General features: G+C 41.2%; 1 protein-coding gene across 4 annotated transcripts in view; it reads left to right on the top strand.

The window, feature by feature from the left end:
* The window catches only part of NEK6 (NIMA related kinase 6), a 111,330-nt gene that overhangs the window by 20,530 nt on the left and 67,948 nt on the right, over positions 1 to 22,852 (top strand). For 3 of the 4 annotated variants that reach the window (XM_077835783.1, XM_077835782.1, XM_077835785.1), the window contains exon 2: positions 15,046 to 15,117. The exons of the other annotated variant lie outside the window; for it this stretch is intronic. The gene's annotated coding sequence lies outside the window, so the exon portion shown is untranslated. The remainder of the gene's footprint in view (positions 1 to 15,045; positions 15,118 to 22,852) is intronic. 4 annotated transcript variants of the gene reach the window in all.

The raw sequence follows: 22,852 nt of genomic DNA on the forward strand, positions 1-22,852 counted from the left end.
TAGCTCACGAAAGCTTATGCTCAGATAAATTGGTTAGTCTCTAAGGTGCCACGAGTCCTCCTTTTTTTTTTGCGAATACAGACTAACACGGCTGTTACTCTGAAACCTGTCATTCTCAGGAAGAAGTCTCTAATTTAGTTCTTTTTTTTTTTTTTAATTTAAGGAGAAAAAAGTTTAATCTTTTTATACAGGCAAAAGTTCTGCTTCCGTTTGGCTATTAGTTGCAGGATCCAGATGCTGCGAAAGCTATTCTTGCAATGTTAGCATCTGGCTGCTTTGCAAGTTTTGCATACACTTTTATGAGGTGGTTTTGAAGTTGCCTTTGGATTTGAATCACGTGATTCTTCAGAGTGTCTGACTTGCATAATTCTCAACATCATTTCCTCTTACTTTTGATTATGAGAAATGTAAATACTTCAAGCTGTTCTGGCTTATTTGAAGTTAAGTGCAAGTATGTTTTCTATTCCTGCCCTTAGCCCTTGGCAGATTCCCTCAGCAGGACAGGTATACTGGCTCCTGGTTTCTCATCTCTTAGAATATTCATGTTATGGGGCCACAAACCGAGTCCATGGGCATAGTGATTAGATCAGGGAACTAAGAGTCAGGACGGACTTCTGGGCTGTCTGCCCCTCTATGACATTGACTCACGACCTGAGCTGTGGTACCTCTTGGTGCCTAAACACATCTGAGAAATGACAACAGAACTTCAGAGGTGTGCTGTGAGGATTGCTTGATGTTTGTAAAGGGCTCTGAAATGGTTCAATTAAAAGGGGCTACACCTGGGCAAAACCGGTCGTGTTTATTATCACTAGACTTTTTTTAGGAAGATGTCTTAGGGTTTAGTATTAATACTATTGTATTTATTTAGCATTTAGTGAGATCAGCTGAGACATTTCATTTTAACAGTTCCTAGATTAAAGTTTTGGGAGAGCGGGGGTAGAAATTGATGGAAGGTCCTCCTGTACACTGGAGCTGACTTCCCTTATTGATTTTCTAGAGTCTGTTTGACCTAGGGAATGGTGTATAAGGCCCATCTGTTTGCTAAGGCTTTTGCTTGAGAGTGCTAGTTGTATTTAGTTTATAGAAGTGGGCTGGGTAAGCGGTTAGGCATCTTAGTTGTGCTCTTTATGGTGGCAAACTGTAATTCTGGGGATTGGTTTAGATACTGCACCTTTCATGGCAATACATGGCTAATACTGATTTCAGTATTGTTTTAATGATATTAATGTGTCTAGCAGCGTATGCAGCAAGGTCATGTTATATAAATAACATATTTACAGCTTATATTCTTCTGTTAATCAGGAATGCACAAATTCTGAGAATGGTAACAGAAATGTTCTTATATAACTTTGGCTTCAGGCTTGAAAGCTTTATTCTTTGTAAATTAAAAGGTAAGCATGTTTTTGCATGCTTGGTAACCAAGACAGTAAAATTCCAGATAGTTTTAATATGGATGTATATTAGTTACAGTAGTAGCATGGGGTGTCTGCTGATGATGTTTCAAAGAATGTGAACATTTGTATAATGGATATCTATATGGAGTTCAAGGTTGCACAGAAAAGCACTTGAAAGGCCCTATGTCTCAATTTATCTGTAATATATAGGCCCTTTAAAAAAAGATTATCTGTCCTATCTATCGAATGTCTTAAATATACTTATACCCATTTGTGTGTGTGTGTCTGAGAACAGAAATAAGAGGTAAGAATAGTATAGTTAGCCTGATGTGAAGGCACATTGACCTCTTGTCACATTGATTATGCAGTCATAACTATAAATCACCAAGTGCTCTTGGCACCGATTCTAGGATTCTTTAATGGGAGCCACGTGAAACAATCTTGTAATGAATGGTGTGAGCTACATTTAAAACCATATTCAGGAGACTTTCTTTAAAAACAATATCTTATTTCAGTTGGGCCCAAGTTCTAAGGAACTCATTTTGTAAGTGATTAGCGTTTTAAAAAAAAAAAGCATAAACACTTCCAAATCAAAACCTTCCTCCAAATCTATATTGCAAATGGCAGTAGAGTAGGTGACCTACAAGCAAATGGTGTTTTATAAGTCTTCTAGGGAAAAATAAGGGGAGCAAAAGGAAAGCGGTATAAGACAAAATACAGATCACTCTGCCTGAGAAATAGCCTAAATTAGCTTGAGTTAAACCTTTCACATGTGGTGAAGAAGGGTGTGTGTGTGTGTGAGAGAGGAGAATAATAAGGACTTCGAAAATATCGGGGGGGATATTTATTAGTAGAAACAATAGGCCTATTAATAAACAGAAATTAATAAGGATTCAAATATGGCAGAGAGATTTAACACCTTTTATTTAAAGGTAGATTTTTTTTTTCTTTTTCTGAAGGAAAGTAGTTTGAGCAGTTTGGGTGCCACTTCCTTGGGACTCCATAAGGGTCTATGCTAGTTCATGCCATGCTGGTTTGTAGCTTTAGTTTTAGTTTACAAAAAAAAATTGTAAATATAATTTATAGTGAGTGAATACTGTAGATGGAAAATGTGGACATGTACAAATTGGGTGGTTTGCATGATATGCATTTTAAGGGAATGAACCAACAAACTTTTCCAACTACTGACAACTCTTCTTGAAAAGTCATAGTTGGTTTGGTACTAGAAGAGTGAAGAAAAGTAAATTGTATGACCAGTCTTCAAAAGAGAAAATGATCTATGGCTGAAGCAATTGTAAGTAAAGGGTGATAATAAAGATCTGTATATTAGATTGTTGGGAGAGGTATAGGAGTGTATTGAAAGAATCAGTGCTGAATCCCACTTTGAACAAATGAAAGCTAATATATATGGGAAAAAGAAATCTGTAGCATACATGTTCAATGGAAGGAAAAAGCTGCATGCTGAAAAAAGTGATAATGGACTGTGAAATAGACATGAGTGATGATGTGGTGGATAAAGTCAAAGTAGGATTGGGTTGCATATTCCAAAGCATTCTGCCATGGAGGTGAGTGCCAATAGTTCCTCCCTTTCTGACTCCGGTATGACTGCATCTAAAAATAGCATTTGGCTGTGGGCATCTCATTATCAAAAGATATGAAGATTCAAAGATAAGCAACAGAAAATAAGGGGGCTGGAGAAACAGACTTATTTCTGGCTTGTAAAAAGTGGCCTTTACATTGTCCCTGGCTGCTTATACAACACTTAAATAGAGAATGAGACTTGTGGGCCAATGTTAATGACCATTACAGTACTGTCACCCAACAAAGTAAATTTAAAAAACCCTAATCTCAACATCACTCCCCCAGGCGGATGGCTCGGAGAAGTGATGGACCTTAAACTGTGACTATGAGCTGGACAGCAGGGTCTTGGGCTCTGTTGGGCCAGTAAGAGGAAAAAAATTCCAAAGGTAGGGGCTGTCCACTGACTATGTCCAAGCTCCAGGCCCCGTAGATTTAAATCTAAGGACTTTCAGTAGTGTTTGCAAGCTGACTCACTCTGATATGGTGGCACGTATTGTAAGGAATGAGATGGCTTCTGAGGTAGGAAAGATTAAAATGTACAAAGCATTAAGAAAGCTAAATATACATAGCTTGATGGACATAAGTTTACAAATATTTGAATGATGCCATGGGATGCTTGCCTTTAATTGTTTGTATCATTTTCTTAATTGGTAAAATGAAGACAATGATAGTTAGTAACTACGGCACAAGAGAGTGCTGAGGACTGGCTAGTTAAGTATGTAAAATGCTTGGATCTTTTTTTTGTGGAAAAAGCTAATGTACTCAATGCTTTTTTGCCTCTGTCTTCACTAACAAGGTCAGCTCCCAGACTGCTGCGCTGGGCATCACAACATGGGGAATAGATGGCCAGCTCTCTGTGGAGAAAGAGGTGGTTAGGGACTATTTAGAAAAGCTGGATGTGCACGAGTCCATGGGGCTGGACGAGTTGCATCTGAGAGTGCTAAAGGAATTGGCGGCTGTGATTGCAGAGCCATTGGCCGTTATCTTTGAAAACTCGTGGCGAACGGGGGAAGTCCCGGATGACTGGAAAAAGGCTAATATAGTGCCAATCTTTAAAAAAGGGAAGGAGGAGGATCCAGGGAACTACAGGCCAGTCAGCCTCACCTCAGTCCCTGGAAAAATCATGGAGCAGGTCCTCAAAGAATCAATCCTGAAGCACTTACATGAGAGGAAAGTGATCAGGAACAGTCAGCATGGATTCATCAAGGGAAGGTCATGCCTGACTAATCTAATCACCTTCTATGATGAGATTACTGGTTCTGTGGATGAAGGGAAAGCAGTGGATGTATTGTTTCTTGACTTTAGCAAAGCTTTTGACACTGTCTCCCACAGTATTCTTGTCAGCAAGTTAAAGAAGTATGGGCTGGGTAAATGGACTATAAGGTGGGTAGAAAGCTGGCTAGATTGTCGGGCTCAACGGATAGTGATCAATGGCTCCATGTCTAGTTGGCAGCCGGTGTCAAGCGGAGTGCCCCAGGGGTCGGTCCTGGGGCCGGTTTTGTTCAATATCTTCATAAATGATCTGGAGGATGGTGTGGATTGCACTCTCAGCAAATTTGCAGATGATACTAAACTGGGAGGAGTGGTAGATATGCTGGAGGGCAGGGATAGGATACAGAGGGACCTAGACAAATTGGAGGATTGGGCCAAAAGAAATCTGATGAGGTTCAATAAGGATAAGTGCAGGGTCCTGCACTTAGGACGGAAGAACCCAATGCACAGCTACAGACTAGGGACCGAATGGCTAGGCAGCAGTTCTGCAGAAAAGGACCTAGGGGTGACAGTGGACGAGAAACTGGATATGAGTCAGCAGTGTGCCCTTGTTGCCAAGAAGGCCAATGGCATTTTGGGATGTATAAGTAGGGGCATAGTGAGCAGATCGAGGGACGTGATCATCCCCCTCTATTCGACACTGGTGAGGCCTCATCTGGAGTACTGTGTCCAGTTTTGGGCCCCACACTACAAGAAGGATGTGGATAAATTGGAGAGAGTCCAGCGAAGGGCAATAAAAATGATTAGGGGTCTGGAACACATGACTTATGAGGAGATGCTGAGGGAACTGGGATTGTTTAGTCTGCAGAAGAGAAGAATGAAGGGGGATTTGATAGCTGCTTTCAACTACCTGAGAGGTGGTTCCAGAGAGGATGGTTCTAGACTATTCTCAGTGGTAGAAGAGGACAGGACAAGGAGTAATGGTCTCAAGTTGCAGTGGGGGAGGTTTAGGTTGGATATTAGGAAAAGCTTTTTCATTAGGAGGGTGGTGGAACACTGGAATGTGTTACCTAGGGAGGTGGTAGAATCTCCTTCCTTAGAAGTTTTTAAGGTCAGGCTTGACAAAGCCCTGGCTGGGATGATTTAATTGGGGATTAGTCCTGCTTTGAGCAGGGGGTTGGACTAGATGACCTCCTGAGGTCCCTTCCAACCCTGATATTCTATGATTCTATGAAGTACTTTTATTATTATTAATTTTAAAATGTGGTACTTGATGGTCTTTCCATAGTTTAAACAGGGTGATAAATAATGGATAAAACTATGAGAAACCATGCTTTTTTTTAGAAATAAGTTGGGTTTCTTGGGGAGTTCTTCCAGCTACTACAATGTAGAATATTTGGTAGTATTTCTGTTGAAAGATTAATCTCAGTGACTAATGTAAACCTTGAGCTGTGGGTGAAGAAGGATTTGAAACAAAGTGGGAAGTTTGCTGCAAATATTTAAATATTGGCAAGTAGCATGAGTTCTATTGACATCTGTAGTGAGTGGCTCTGAATAGCTCTAAGGGTAGCGCTTTAACGTGGCTTGTGTGGTCGCGGCAGAGTGCTGGGAGAGAGCTCTCCCAGTGCCCTTAAAAACCCCCACCTCTACGAGGGGCGTAGCTGCCATTGCTGGGGGCGCAGCTCCCAGTGCTGGTGACTGTCTACATTGGCACTTTACAGCACTGAAACTTGCTGTGCTCAGGGGGGTGTTTTTTCACACCCCTGTGCGAGAGAGTTGCAGCACTGTAAATTGCCAGTGTAGACAAGCCCTAAGTTTGTTGACTTACTGTCACAGAGTCATAGATATTTAGGTCAGAAGGGACCATTATGATCATCTAGTCTGACCTCCTCCTGCACAATGCAGGCCACAGAATCTCACTCACCCACTCCTGCAATAAACCTCTCACCTATGTCCGAGCTACTGAGGTCCTCAAATCATGGTTTAAAGACTTCAAGGTGCAGAGAATCCTCCAGCAAGTGACCCGTGCCCCACACTGCAGAGGAAGGAGAAAACCCCCCAGGGCCTCTTCCAATCCGCTCTGGAGGAAAATTCCTTCCCGACCCCAAATATGGCGATCAGCTGAACCCTGAGCATGTCATTTTGCTCCTACATATGGAACAGTGAATTACAGTGGCTGTCACCATTTGTTTAATGAATATCAGTTGTTGACGTGACATAATATGAAAAAAGCTCTAGGGTTTTCAGTTCTTTAACTAAAGTGTTCTCAGTTAATGAATTTTGATATCTTCAAGGAAACAATGCCCAGCACTCTAGCTGTTGCAACTAGTAAAGACTACACAAAGTCTTAACAAAACCTCATCTGCACCTGCCTTCAGGATAAATTATTCTAATACCCATAAAATGGGATGTGTGTGACTAAAATACTAAGAAGACTTCAGTTCTTTGCTTCCAGTTAAGGGTCTGTCAGCTTTTCCATTATAAAGCTTCTCTTCTCTTTTTTTAGGGGTTTATAACTTGCATGTAAAATTTTTGCTGCGGGCTGAAACTTGGCTTCTGTATTTGAGCCTGGCAGCAGATATTTACATATTCATTATTTTTCAGATATAAGAAAAATAAAGAAATATTTTTTTCATTTAAATATTTCACCTTGCCATGTACACATGTAACTCTCATTAGAGGTAGTTACCCGTTTAGGTGATACTCCACTTGGAACAGTAAAGACAAAAAAAAAAAATCTTGACTAAGATACATTTCTGCACTTGTATAAATCTAAAGAAAGACTGAATTAAAAAAATTGTAGTGGATTAATTGATAACTTTTGGGATTTAAAAATATGGTCAAGAAATTTTGAAAAGAAACTCTTGCTTTCAGTCAGGAACTGTTTCATAAGACATTTTACTACCAAACAACTACATTTTTTAAAGACTGAATGAATGCCTTGTTACTCTGGAGCAATGGTTCTCAACCAGGGGTCTGGGGCCCCCTGCGGGGCTGCGAGCAGGTTTCACCAACGGGGGTTCACCAAGCAGGGCCAGCACTGGACTTGGCTGGGGCTCAGGGCAGAAAGCTGAAGCCCCACCGCATGAGGCTGACTCCCTGAGCCCCAAGCCCTGCCACCTGGAGCTGGAGCCCAAGGAACTTAACTTCCTGTGCCCCCTTGTGGCATGGAGCCCCAGGCAATTGCCCTGCTTTCTACCCCCTAACGCTGGTCTTGGCTTTTATATGCAGAAAAACAGTTGTTGAGGCACAAGGGGGTGTGTGGAGTTTTTATAGGATGTTGTGGGAATGGGAAGGTAGGGGGCTCAGAAAGGAAAAAGTTGAGAACCCCTGAACTGGAACCATTGTGGTCTATTGGGTGAGTTCATCTGCTTTTCAGCCTTGTCACCGTATGTATTTGCATAGACTGTAATGATTGATGCCTTTTTTTGTTATATTGGCTCCACAATGCACACTTTAAAAACTTCTTAAACTTGAGAGATTGAGACAGTTGAATTTTGCTATTCTAGCTCTTTAGAGCTTGTGCCTTTGGGGAACAATAAAACTGAATTAGACAATATATTCGCTGTAAGTTTTAGGAACTGTATCCATGAACTAACATCGCCATGACACGAGATCAACAGGTGTATTGTAGGGAGACCTCAATAGCCTTTACACAGTCTTCATGCTGATTAATAGTGTATCTCCTTGGGTTTTGCAGGTGTACATTATTCAAGTTGAGTTATATTTTGGAGAATACTGTACAACTTCCTCTGACATTGTTTTAGGTTGGGTTATTGCTATGCCAGGAAAGCCCCATAGTATAGATGCAGCCTACACCAATAGAAGGGTGTAGGAACACCCTTTTCTGTTGGTGTAGCAACACCACCTGCCTGAACAATGTTAGCTATGTCAATGGAACCACTCTTCCGTTAACATCGTTGGGTCTACACTGGGGGTTATGTTGGCATAGCTCTGTCACGGGTGTAGTTTTTCACAACTCTGGACAACATAACCATGCCAACATAATCTTCAAGTGCAGACCAAGCCCTAGATTTTGAAACTCTCAATTGATATGCGTGAGCTTCATGTCTGACAGTTTTTATCTTGAATTCCTGTCACTTTTTCTAGCTGTTAGTAAGAAAGAATGCATAGTCCCTGCTCTGAAGAGCTTATATTCTTTTTAATAGGTTTCTCTTCACTGTGGTATAAAAGCTACCTTTAAGTATGTGGTCTGATCTTAGTCTCTTTAAGCAAAATGTTTGCTAAATTGTATTTTCTTACTCATTTCTTGCAGAATTCTCTCCTATCTAATGCATTTCAATGGCATGTCTCAAGTTTTCTCCTTTAACGTCCCTATTAATAGTTCTTTAGTTTTGGCAGGTGTGTATTAAATGTTAACACTCTTTTTTTGGATGTTAAACTGCTATTTACTTATGGTAATTTCTAGTCATTTTAAGGTGACTGTCGAGACAGAGAGAGACGAACTGAGGAGGAAAAATTTGTCAAGGATTTACAGTAAATATTCTCTGCTTTTGGAAATGCTGTCAGAAGTTTGTTTAGGTTCAACTGAATTTTTGTCATGTGCCAGACGGAATCAGTCTGTTATAATGAACTGGTCGTGTACTTCCACCAACAAAAAGGGAGGGTGAGAAACCAAAGCCTGCTCAGGATTTCTTATCTCCTTGTAATACAGGAGGGGGGAGTATGCTGTTTAACCTAGCCTGTAATTAGGTTCTACATGGAAGCATATATTACTGTGCTTGTGTTGCCAAAGCACTTCAGTATGATAGATGGGATTTAAAGGTTGATCTGACTAAATTGCAGTGAGAATACTAACGACAAAGATATTTCTGTTGTGAAATATTCCTACCAGACATCATGGCTGTGGCATAAATGCTGTAAGATAATGGACAATAAAAGTCACTCGAAAATAATACTCTCCTAGGATTGGACTGCCTTTTCCATCGCACGTACACTGAACCAGGGAGATAATGTAATCATAAGCCTAGATCATCATTTAAAAATATAGGTAATCTCATATAGCATCTTGACAGATTTATTTTATGAGTAAGCCGGAGAGAGAACATTATTGGGCAGCAGAGAGGAAGGAAAGTATTATCATTGTGGTAGTGGTTACTTTGTAAAATAGTTTGCATCACTTCACTCTTTCAGGGAGCCTACTATAAATGACACAGCACTCACTAGAGTTTGGGGAACCCTGGCTCCCGTGTGTAAAATGTTTGATTTGTACATCAGTCATTGACCGAAGAGCCTGCTCATCCGATACATAATATTAGAGCTTTTATTCACAATCACAATTAAGTGTTGGATCCCTCTGTGTATGCCACAGGGTGACTGGGCAGGGGCTTGATAGGGCACCCACTTGAATGCGGACAAATCATGCACAGGTATTTGGAAGGGTGTTTGTGACGGGATGCTCCCCCACTCTGGGGTGCCGCCTGTTGTACTGGAATCCCACTGAGCCTGCCTGTTCCACCAGCCTGGGCTCCCTCACCCTGTCCTGCTATGCCAGGCCCTCAAGCCTCCTCTAGCACACACACACACAGGTAGGGACACGCCCAGCTGCAGAAAGACACAGACACTGAAATCAGCTTTGCTTGGGAAGAATAGCTAGGGGATTGTCCAGTACTCAAATGCACACCTCCTCTGGGGTGCAAACCCAAAATTGCATTGCCTTGCTCTGCACAGAAATCTGTACAGCGTAAGCTCATGAAAATCGCTCCCTCCCTCAATGTGGAGGAAGATATGCACAGCTTCTTGTCACCCAGTTATGAATTGCACAAACTGGTTTAAAGAAAACAAAACAAGTTTGTTAACTAGAAAGTATAGATTGTAAGTGATTATAAAGGAAAGCAAACAGATCAAAGCAGATTATTGAGCACATAAAGCAAACATGCAAACTAAACTTAATACACTAAAGAAACTGGCTACAAGTAATTTCTCACCCTAAGTGTTGTTTTAAGCAGGTTACAGAGATTCTTGAAGACAAAACTCTTGCTTGCAGCTGAGAACTCCAGATATTCCTTTCACAGACCAGACACCTTCTAGCCTGAGTCCAGTCCTTTCTTCCCCAGATCAGTCTTGGGTGTTTTCGGCAGTCATCTTGGGCAGGGATTCAGCGAAGAACTGACCAAGATTAACTCACTTCCCTGCCTTAAAGAGGATTTACATATGGCTGGAATCCTTTGTTTTCCAGTTTGGTCCCCAGCCCTATTAGTGGAAAAATACTAGTAGGTCAAGATGGGGTCCAGTACCAGGTGATATGATCACATGACCCTGCAGTGTCAAAGTAGCATCCCAGGAAGCTTCTCAGGAAGATGGGAGATTGGCAACTTCAAAGTCCTATTGTTCTCCGTAATGGCCCATTGACTAACCAGCCAGACTGACTACATTCTGCCTGGTGGGCGTTTCCCAGGTGCAAACACTTTTGTAATTGATACATAGTCCATATTCCTAACTTCAGATACAGAAATGATACGTGCATACAAATAGGATAATCAGATTCAGTAAATCATAACCTTTCCAGTGATACTGCACATGGCCCATCTTGCATAGAACACATCTTAGTTATGCTGTATTCATATCATAACAATATCTTGATTGCTTATTTTGTTACACTAGCTATTTTCATCCAAATATAGTTCTTTTTCCCATTTGGCCCCCCAGGAAATGAGGGTGGGGAAGAAACGTAGAGGAATATAGTAAACTGGAGAAAAAGTACATATGTGGGTGTATAGTCTATACACACTATTCATTAATATATTTTGCATTGCTATACTACCTTCTATTTGTTGATCTCAAACCATATGGCAGATGCAAAAGGCCACTTGGCATGTCTGTAAGGCAGGACACTACTACCCTCATTTTACAGATGGGAATACTGAGCCTCATAATGGCCTTGTGGAAGTCACTTAACTTCTGGGCTTCGTTTTTCCCATCACCTCCAGTATAAGATGTTGTAACAGTGCAAAGCCCTACTATTTGTTTGTAGCAATGCAAAGGAAAGCAGTAATCTGTTTGGCTCATTTCGTCCTTATAGGAGCATCCACCTCAATGGCCCTGATGGATTAACAAAAGGCTTGTTATTGCAGGGCCAGATGAGGACAATTTCTTTCTGTGGGACAGGGGGGTACTACTACTCTGTGTAGTGTAATCCTTTCTTTTGTCTCCTACCTATTAGATCAGCTAACAATAGTTCATCTGTGGACATTTGGGTTTGCTGACATTCAGTACCATTGCGGGCAGCAAAAAGGACTGAGTGCCAGTCATATGGAAAGCAGCTGGCTATGCCTGGTAATAAGATGGAGGTGTGCTGGCTCAGGAAACAGGCACATGCTAGGCACAACTACTGCTGCTTCACTATCTCCTTGGGAGGTTTTTGGCACTAGTCATACTGTGTATTCATCTGGGAGAGGATAATTTGCCCTCTAGTTGAGTTTTAGGCATCCAAAGGCACATGCTAATACCTGATTAAGCTGGCTGCAGCTGTTGCCAAGGCTGGTTTGGAGAGGAGCTGCACCTTGGGGATTTGGTGCATAAGAATCTGAACGCTGACGAGGTTCTGTTCCTTAAAGTACATCTTGTAACTAGTGGGAGTCTGCTATAGACCACCGGACCAGGGGGATGAGGTAGATGAGGCTTTCTTCCGGCAGCTCACGGAAGCTACTAGATCGCATGCCCTGATTCTCATGGGTGACTTTAATTTTCCTGATATCTGCTGGGAAAGCAATACTGCGGTGCATAGACAATCCAGGAAGTTTTTGGAAAGCGTAGGGGACAATTTCCTGGTGCAAGTGCTAGAGGAGCCAACTAGGGGGGGCGCTTTTCTTGACCTGCTGCTCACAAACCGGGTAGAATTAGTGGGGGAAGCAAAAGTGGATGGGAATCTGGGAGGCAGTGACCATGAGTTGGTTGAGTTCAGGATCCTGACGCAGGGAAGAAAGGTAAGCAGCAGGATACGGACCCTGGACTTCAGGAAAGCAGACTTCGACTCCCTCAGGGAACGGATGGCCAGGATCCCCTGGGGGACTAACTTGAAGGGGAAAGGAGTCCAGGAGAGCTGGCTGTATTTCAAGGAATCCCTGTTGAGGTTACAGGGACAAACCATCCCAATGAGTCGAAAGAATAGTAAATATGGCAGGCGACCAGCTTGGCTTAACGGTGAAATCCTAGCGGATCTTAAACATAAAAAAGAAGCTTACAAGAAGTGGAAGCTTGGACATATGACCAGGGAAGAGTATAAAAATATTGCTCGGGCATGTAGGAATGAAATCAGGAGGGCCAAATCGCACCTGGAGCTGCAGCTAGCGAGAGATGTCAAGAGTAACAAGAAGGGTTTCTTCAGGTATGTTGGCAACAAGAAGAAAGCCAAGGAAAGTGTGGGCCCCTTACTGAATGAGGGAGGCAACCTAGTGACAGAGGATGTGGAAAAAGCTAATGTACTCAATGCTTTTTTTGCCTCTGTTTTCACTAACAAGGTCAGCTCCCAGACTGCTACGCTGGGCATCACAAAATGGGGAAGAGATGGCCAGCCCTCTGTGGAGATAGAGGTGGTTAGGGACTATTTAGAAAAGCTGGACGTGCACAAGTCCATGGGGCCGGACGAGTTGCATCCGAGAGTGCTGAAGGAATTGGCGGCTGTGATTGCAGAGCCATTGGCCATTATCTTTGAAAACTCGTGGCGAACCGGGGAAGTCCCGGATGACTGGAAAAAGGCTAATGTAGTGCCAATCTTTTAAAAAGGGAAGAAGGAGGATCCTGGGAACTACAGGCCAGTCAGCCTCACCTCAGTCCCTGGAAAAATCATGGAGCAGGTCCTCAAAGAATCAATCTTGAAGTACTTGCATGAGAGGAAAGTGATCAGGAACAGCCAGCATGGATTCACCAAGGGAAGGTCATGCCTGACTAATCTAATTGCCTTTTATGATGAGATTACTGGTTCTGTGGATGAAGGGAAAGCAGTGGATGTATTGTTTCTTGACTTTAGCAAAGCTTTTGACACGGTCTCCCACAGTATTCTTGTCAGCAAGTTAAGGAAGTATGGGCTGGATGAATGCACTATAGGGTGGGTAGAAAGCTGGCTAGATTGTCGGGCTCAACGGGTAGTGATCAATGGCTCCATGTCTAGTTGGCAGCCGGTGTCAAGTGGAGTGCCCCAGGGGTCGGTCCTGGGGCCGGTTTTGTTCAATATCTTCATAAATGATCTGGAGGATGGTGTGGATTGCACTCTCAGCAAATTTGCGGACAATACTAAACTGGGAGGAGTGGTAGATACGCTGGAGGGGAGGGATAGGATACAGAAGGACCTAGACAAATTGGAGGATTGGGCCAAAAGAAATCTGATGAGGTTCAATAAGGATAAGTGCAGGGTCCTGCACTTAGGACGGAAGAATCCAATGCACCGCTACAGACTAGGGACCGAATGGCTAGGCAGCAGTTCTGCGGAAAAGGACCTAGGGGTGACAGTGGACGAGAAGCTGGATATGAGTCAGCAGTGTGCCCTTGTTGCCAAGAAGGCCAATGGCATTTTGGGATGTATAAGTAGGGGCATAGCGAGCAGATCGAGGGACATGATCGTCCCCCTCTATTCGACATTGGTGAGGCCTCATCTGGAGTACTGTGTCCAGTTTTGGGCCCCACACTACAAGAAGGATGTGGATAAATTGGAGAGAGTCCAGCGAAGGGCAACAAAAATGATTAGGGGTCTAGAACACATGACTTATGAGGAGAGGCTGAGGGAGCTGGGATTGTTTAGCCTGCAGAAGAGAAGAATGAGGGGGGATTTGATAGCTGCTTTCAACTACCTGAAAGGGTGTTCCAAAGAGGATGGCTCTAGACTGTTCTCAATGGTAGCAGATGACAGAACGAGGAGTAATGGCCTCAAGTTGCAGTGGGGGAGGTTTAGATTGGATATTAGGAAAAACTTTTTCACTAAGAGGGTGGTAAAACACTGGAATGCGTTGCCTAGGGAGGTGGTGGAATCTCCTTCCTTGGAAGTTTTTAAGGTCAGGCTTGACAAAGCCCTGGCTGGGATGATTTAACTGGGAATTGGTCCTGCTTCGAGCAGGGGGTTGGACTAGATGACCTTCAGGGGTCCCTTCCAACCCTGATATTCTATGATTCTATGATCTTGGTCTCCAGTACCAAGAACCCTGGGCTCTTCTGCCCTATGAAAGGCACCTGTCAGATACCTGCAGGGGATCGTGGAAGCTTGGTTTTGGCTGAGTGGAATATTTGAATCAAAGGAGAAGAGCAAGAGGCAGGTCTGTTTGGGAGATATAGTCCTGTGGAGGAGTTCCCATGAGAATGTGAGCTTGTTGCACTTGTGGGCCCCTTCAGGTTAGGGGGTTCATTTAACTTTATGTGAGGAGAGGTGGTGAATTGGGATCTTGATTGACAGGTTGCTTTGGCTTGGGCAGATGGTACTGGAGCTGACTGAAGGCAGAGTTTCAGGAATAGTGTGACTGCACAAGATATAAGTCAGGGCAGAATTTGGTTCTAGATCTGTGCTCTTCTAGCTATAAAAACTTTGGGTTTGTGTGGTTACAGTTCTTTATGATCTTATGCTGATGATTTTTAATTACGTTATTGATTTTACTTTGTTCATTTCACAGATGTTAGTAAAGATGCAGCTGAGGTAGCAGATAAATTCATTTATTTCCAATCTAAGTCAAAGCCTGTTTTACTTGTTTGTGCTTGTGTACCTTGTTTCTGGCTTTGAGTTTATAACTTCAGATCTGTTGGTGGAAGGAAGGCAGCATTCTGCTGTGTTAACTGTTCTTTTCTGAAAATGTTTTGTTTTTAAGTTGGGTTCAGCTCTAATTAACCATGTTTTATTTCCTTCCTTTGTTTCCAGTAAACTGTTTTCCCTACTGGTTTGGGTACAGGCAAACAATCCTGCGCCAGTAACTCCACTGCGGATATTTAGGTAAGCAGCATATTCAGTCATACAAGACCTGCCAGTTTTTGTGTGGTTGTATGATGTCCTGATGACTGTCTTCTTTACAAAAAGAAAAGGAGGACTTGTGGCACCTTAGAGACTAACCAATTTATTTGAGCATGAGCTTTCGTGAGCTACAGCTCACTTCATCGGATACATACCGTGGAAACTGCAGAAGACATTACCTTAATGTCTTACATTAATGTCTTCTGCAGTTTCCACGGTATGTATCCGATGAAGTGAGCTGTAGCTCACGAAAGCTCATGCTCAAATAAATTGGTTAGTGTCTAAGGTGCCACAAGTCCTCCTTTTCTTTTTGCAAAGACAGATTAACACGGCTGTTACTCTGAAACCTGTCTTCTTTACGAAACTAAGTGCTTAACTGAGACAGTGTTGCTTCATTTATTTATAATGTGCAGCTAAGTGCCAGCATTTTAATAACTGAAGCATATCACTGGCTTCTTTGTTCATATGAGTTCTCTTTATTTTCAGTACGAGAAGTTTGTTCCTTGATTTTGTAGATTTGGTGGGGATGCAGAGAGAGTGTCCCACTTACCAGCCTGTGTCCATTCTTGTGACATACTGAAGATTGCATATAAACAGCACAGCCAGTTTTGCTAATGTTGCTTAATCGTAATTTGCAAGTTTTCTTTTGTCCTGGTGACCCCTTTCACATAGCAAGCCTGTGAGTGTGACCCCACCCTTATAAATTAAAAACACTTTTTAATATATTTAACACCATTATAAATGCTGGAGGCAAAGCAGGGTTTAGGGTGGAGGCTGATAGCTCGCGACCCCCCATGTAATAACCTCACGACCCCCCCTGAGGGGTCCTGACCCCCAGTTTGAGAACCCCTGGGCTAGGTTATACTGCTTTCATAAAATCTTACATGCCATAAACCTGTGGAACTTGCTGCTACAAGATATTGCTAAGACAAATGATTGTGAATTTCAAAACTGATTAGAGATTTATGCAAATTGGACAAGCACCTGCGATTACTCTAGTCTCGGACAAAATTGTAAACGCCGGTTGTGTTTCAGGCCATATGGGACCACTGGTTGAGGTAAAGAAGAAGCTTCTCTTTGTGGCATAGTATTATACAATTCGTTTAGCACAGGATTGCTTTTTTTCCTCTGACGCTTCTTGCATTGGCCACTGACTGAGGCACTGGCATGGATGGGTCATTTGGTCTATTCTGGCATGGCAGGAGGAGGAATACCTGACTGAACTGGCCACTTATTCTTTTCCTATATGATCATTCTTGTGTTTCTGAACCCTTCAAAAGAGCATCCCTATCATTTTTCACTTATAGGTAAAGTGCCAGCACTAACTAAAGACATTTTATGCTTTAATGTTGTGTGAAACTGACCACAATTGGTATGCGGTATTGCTGGGTTCATTAGATTGGTTGGTCGGTCGGTCATCAGCATCATTCAGAACTTACGTGGTCACTTAGAATTTACCCCAAATACTGCAAGACTCATAGCATGCCGTTAATAATTTTTACCCAGAATTCTCCAAGTGCCATGCTTGAAAAAGCAGTGATGAAAGCTTTCCTCCCTACATTTCCCTTTCTAGAAGCTGAGAAGATTAATATTCACTCACAGTTACTCTGTGCTGCTTATAGGGAATGGAACCCCAACAATGACCATTCATACCTCACAGTAAAAAGGAATCATATGTCCAAACAGGAATTCTCAGAATAAATAATTGTCCAGAAGCAAAAATATTAATTTAAAATTTGATTAAAAAAAAATAAAGATTGAGAGCCTGATTTCAACAAGTGGCTAATACTGACTACAAAGGATCCCATGAATGACATGCATAATTTTGGAGAATGACTTAGCCTCTACATATATTCATTTTTGTGGCATATGACCTACTTGGATCTTGTGCATTTGAAATATTTAATGTGAGCATTTGTAATAGCCTCAAACAGAAATTCAGCATTGGTTACTTTTTGTAACTTACTCTTCTCAGAGGTGATTGTGATAACTTCCCTTTTTCATCCAATATGGGGAATGTGTGGCACACCTCTGTGCTATTTTAAAAATATATCTGTTTACACTTCCCCAGCTGCAAGGCCCAAACAAGAACAGTCTGAGCTTCCTAAGTACCTTGGAAGTAACAATGAGAGAGAGTCCATCTCTTGAGTAATAAAAGTGCAGGGCTAGGACAAAGCAGAGTCGGACACTGCCAGTGGGTAGGGAGAGCTCATTCCAGGGCCTCTTGACTTGTTTCCAACTGTTGTCTTTGGTGGTTAAACAGATGAAGAATTCTTCAAATATTCTTCTGGAATTATGTTTTTATTACCAAATGGGAAAAGGAAGTGAGAAGGAGTCTGATTAAATGTTTTTGAGTTCTTGTCTTTTATTAACGTTCTCTACTGTTGATTTTCTGTACCTTTCGTATTTTGCTTAACGAGGACTTGACTAGATTTTTTTTGTCTGATTTCTTTGATGCTGTATTGTGCCAGTGATAATGTATTGAAAGTTGACTGGAAAGCATTAGGTAAAATGAGTTTGTTGATCTCTGTCTAGTTGTCAGTGGAATCACATCTTCAAACTCACCATCACAGCGCACTAATTTTTGTAGTCTTGTTGTGTGTCTCAAGAGAGGACAAGGTCTGAATAGGCCATGGAGATGAAATGTTCCTCTTACCCCTGGATATAGTTCCTGCAAGTTAGAATTGAGGCACGCTCTTGGAATTTACAAATCTTGAGGAAGCTTGAACTGCTGTTGCAAAGCTGTGGATAGATAAACAGAAAATTTTTAGTTTTCAGGTCTGTTAATCTAGTGTACATTTCTTTTGTGGTTCAGTTAGAAACTGCTGTACAGCTATGAATACAGGAGCTAGAGATGGAACAGTTTTCTGGGTTATTTATCTTTGCAGGGATTAATTTAAAAAACACTCATTTTGGCAGGAGCACATTTGCTATGGAAATGTAAAATATACCTTTAAGTTTTCACATTTTGGATGTCAGTGACTTAAGTATCCCTTTTAAGAAAGCTACATAAAATACATGATTGAAGATGGAGTGCACGCACCATAAAATCAACATAATTATTCCTTCCGATTGAGTTTAGCCATATTTCAGAATGCGCTGCATCTACTGAGTGGAAATGGTGGCTATATTTTTTATGTATTGTGGAAAAAGCATCAGAGTATGTATACACTGCAGTTGAAGGTGTGATTTGCAGCTCCGGTAGGCCCACTGGTACTCGCTTTAATCTGGCTAGCATGCTAAAAATAGCAATGAAGACAAGGCAGCACGAGCTTCAGCATGGGCTAGCAACATGACTAAGTACCCAGAGAATCAGGTAGGCATGTATGTCTGGCACTGAAACCCATGCCACTGTGTTTTTACTGTGATTTTTAGTGTGCAAGCTAAATTAAAGCTAGTGAGAGTATGCCTATCTGACCTGAGATCATTCGACTACAGTGTAGATTTACCTTCCATCCGACAAGTGTTTCCTTATTGTTAACAAACTGGGTAGCAATATTGGATCCAAGATCTAGCAGAATTCTGTTACCCAGTGAAGGTCTTGGATTTCTTGTAACTTAATTACCTTTCTTTGACCAATTTCTTTGGGTACAGATAGTGCCAAAATCCTCTCGATCGTTTACTTCCAACCTCAGTGGAACTTTACCTTTTAAAATTCAACATCTTAAAAAGAGAAGAGTCATTAAAGTATTACACTGTGTTGATTAGCAGTGATGTACTGACACCTTTGTGACTCTGGCGGCATAAGATGGATAAAATCAGCTGAAGATTCTTACAGTGCAGCCTGCATTTATTTCCTGTTTAATATAGGAAGAGTGCTGCTTGCAGACAACAACATGTACCTGCATGCAGCATCCCATCCTGATTTGTACAGCCAAAATATAAGGTGCAAGACTGTAATAGCCCATGGACTTGAGCAATTCTGAAAAGAACAGTTAAGACCGAGAGACACAATTTTGAAGTGCTCCCTTACATTCAGTCCTGGAAAATCATTGTCCTAGTGAAGTTTAAGGTTTTGTGGTAGTTACCTCTTAGGAGTTGGTAGGATAGTCTGCCCCATATTGTGAATGTAACATAGCCCGAATAGTTCCAGGTTTAAATAACAAAGGTTTACAAATATATTAATTATGTAAACAAAGAAGTTAGAATGACTGAGGTATCAATTGGTAATTCAGTCTTCAATATACTCTTTAGTTACAAATTAGCCTTTACACATGTAGCTTTCTTTAATCCATAAATTTCACCTTACAGAGATCAGGCAGGGAAACTTTAGCCCAGAATGTGAGTGTTTCAAACAATCTTGTCTACTTGTTTGTTAGAAAAGTATAAGCATCTGAAAATAGGGTTGGGAAGATGGGAGATTGTAAACAGTTTTGCAGCTTTTAGCTATAGTAGGCATTCCCAGTGTCCTCTACTGCATTGTATTCATGTTTAAAAGTGCAACTGGAATACTGGCTTTAGTTACCTTTTTGCCTATTTTTATTTAAAGTGTCATAAAACTTAAAAAAATATGCAACAATTTATTGTAGAGTTACAATTCAGGAGCCTTTGCTGACATTAAAAAGTGCTTCTCCATTGTTATCAGCAATCTGAAGGCCCTCTATCAGTCCTCTTACTGAGGATAAATTTACCAGTCTACCTATAGTGTGAGTGTGTGCCAATAAGAGCCTGGAATAGCAGAACTGCCAGTTTCAAGCAGGACACTCTGTCCCTTAGGTGTCAGCGGGGATCAGAGCTGGTGTCATGTGAGCTCAGCCATATCTCTTTTCAAAACTGATTTTATTCTTACTCCTTTATTTGCTTGCAGCTACAGTACTTTAAGCAAACACTGGCCAAACCCTAATACTCTTCCTAATAAACTCTTCTGCATGCTTGCGGTAGCTATGCTATTCTGAGCTGTTAATTACTTTCCCATTGTCTAATCTCTCCTTGTAAGTGAACATACCTTGTGTTTCCTACAGAGTTATGGTTCTCTTAGAAGTGCCTGAGTTTCATGTGATCTGCTGACCGGCTTGGCTTCTCAGTTTTACAAATAACTGGATATCTTTTTGGACTTCATTCTGTCCCTAAGGCAGGCTATGGTAGATGTGATATAAGATCAGTGTTAGACTATAGATATGAATCAGTGTTCGAGTATGGCAGCTGGGACCTGATATTTTAATGCATTCCAGTATCTTCAATTTTTAAGTGTGAAACTTAATTGTCTTGGGTGGTAAGAAGCAAAAAGGGAATCTGTCAGTAAGCCCGTATCAGTATGTTCTCTGTGCATGTAGGATTTTTTATTATGCTTTCTTTTTAAATAAGAAACCTTTATAAATCCTAGTTATTTTAGATCCCATGTTTTTAGAGAATTATAAATTTGATGGCTCCGACAGCAACACATAATGCACAAACTACTTGCGGGTGTGTCTAAGAGAGATTCCATATGTCTAGTGGATAAAGCACTGGACCAGGATTCAGGAGATCTGGGTTCCCAGTTTGACCAGTGGCCCATTGGGTGTCCTTGGGCAAGTCACCTTTCCCTCTCTGTCCTTGATTTCCCCATCTGTAAATGGGAATAATGACACCTTTTATAAAGGGCTTTGAGATCTACTGATGAAAAGTGCTATATAAGAGATGGGTATTATTATTAAAGGGGCTTTTTTTTTTTTTTTTACAAACAAACAAACCCATCATGATCTTCCTTATCTGTGTTACTAATAAACTTACAGATTATTAAAAGTGAAAGAATGTTAACATCTAATGTTACTTTTTCTTACTCATGCTGATTCTTTGTACTCCTCTCCCCATGGACAATGAAAACAAACTGAAGTTCATATTATGGGTTTTTAAATACTTTTATATTTAGACCAACCCAGGAGTGTTCAGCACTTTGTTTTTGGCGGGTACTGTACTATAGGGCTCTTTCAATTCTTTGGTAGTGGGAATGTTGTTGATGAATGTTTGTTGCTTTTATAGCTTTCCTGGTTGGTAGATCAATATAATAGAATCCTTGATGTTTTCCTCATAGAAGCCCCAACCTCTTTTCATAATCAAATGGCCAGCACTGGAAAAACAGAAAGAATGGCATCAGGCCTCAGAATGAATCTGTAGCTTGTTCTGCTGCAACATGGAAAACTCAAAATTTGTTCCTGTGATTTATATGGCTACTGAGGGGAAGTAGCATGATGTAGTCTCTGAGGGATGGGGGAATAACCTAAAACTTTGCGGTTCACATGATGTGTGCTGGTTCTGAGCATTGGCACTGGAAGCTTTTTAAAGCATTTGTTTAATTCTCAATTTCATATTTCTAAAAAGATAGTGGATGTTTTTAAAATGTCACCATACATCCATGCATTATGGTAGGTTGTGTTATACCCAGCCAGCAAAATTCTGTCTGCGCTTAAGGCTCTTTAACGAATAGTACTGATAGAACAAAATAAACCTCCAATGCAAAAATTCTTCTGATGACTTGAGCTGTGATGATCCTCCTCTTTTTCCAACTGTTGTAGTTTAAAGTAAAAGGAAGTCAGTGCCCAGATGCCCTTGGTGCATTATTAATACATAGCAAAGTTCCCTGTCTCGCTCACTGCTTGCCAAGACTGCTGGAACAAAGATTTCTGACAAAAATTCATTTTGGACACTAAATCTTATCTTGCCACAGTTGTTATACTCTTGGAACGGTATCAGACCAGCCACAAAGAGGTGACCCAATACTGGCACAGTACCTGAAACACAGATGGATGAATAACTAGGCATGTTATTTTACTAGCCAAAAGCACTCTGTTCAAAGTCATCTTGCATTTCCTGGGTCATTTAGTATTTAATGTGTAAATTCTGAATAAATAGTTTGAAGAGAAGCCTTGCTTTCCGGGCCAGAATCTGATACATCTACTCATATCGAGTAGTACTTTAATCCACACGTACTTCTATTAACTATTCATGGGATTTTTTCATTTTGAATAAAGTTATCGGGATCTGGTTCACAGTCATTCTCTGCCTCTAGTCATTCTGATTATCTTGAATCTGTAAATATGATTCATTGTGACAAGATACATTTCACTGCTCCTCCTAGAAAGGCTATGTTGTATACTCATTTTTGTGCTTAAACAAAGATAACGTGGATCAGTTATTCCTTTGCTTAAAGATATTTAATTTCCTTCAGCCCTTATGTCATTTACTAAGACGTTATGCAAGCTATTTTTATGCTGCATGTGACATTGTATGGAAATACCATACCACATCAGTTACCTTTGATAGGAACTTGTGGCAATAAAGATTAGGAAGTAAAAGAGGAGTTATGCCTGTGGCTCCTGTTTACATTGGATCTAGATGGTGCTTTCATATATACCGGAGATCCATTTGGAAGGAAGGGTAGGAATAAGGATTACTGTACCCAACTAAGGGAGCAAACTGCTTTACACTGTTCAGCCAACAGGGGAATTTCACTTTTCCAGACAGGGTTGCTTTGATCTGACTTTGTGTTCTCAAAAAGTTATTGCACAAAGATTGGATTCCCAGCAGCTTACTTGTAAATTTGGCTGATCTATAACATTCTCAGTGCCCTTTCATTCATGTCTTTTTTTTTTTAGTCTTTTCCTTCCCAACACCCACAAACTTTTACTTAGTCTTATTTGAAGTTGTAGAGGTATAAAAATAATCCAGTCATACTTGAAACCACTTGATAATCCCCCACCCTTCTCTACAGATTTAAGATAAACCCAGATGTGATGCTTGA

The sequence above is a fragment of the Eretmochelys imbricata genome, chromosome 16 (assembly GCF_965152235.1).
Source record: "Eretmochelys imbricata isolate rEreImb1 chromosome 16, rEreImb1.hap1, whole genome shotgun sequence".
NCBI lineage: Eukaryota > Metazoa > Chordata > Testudines > Cheloniidae > Eretmochelys > Eretmochelys imbricata.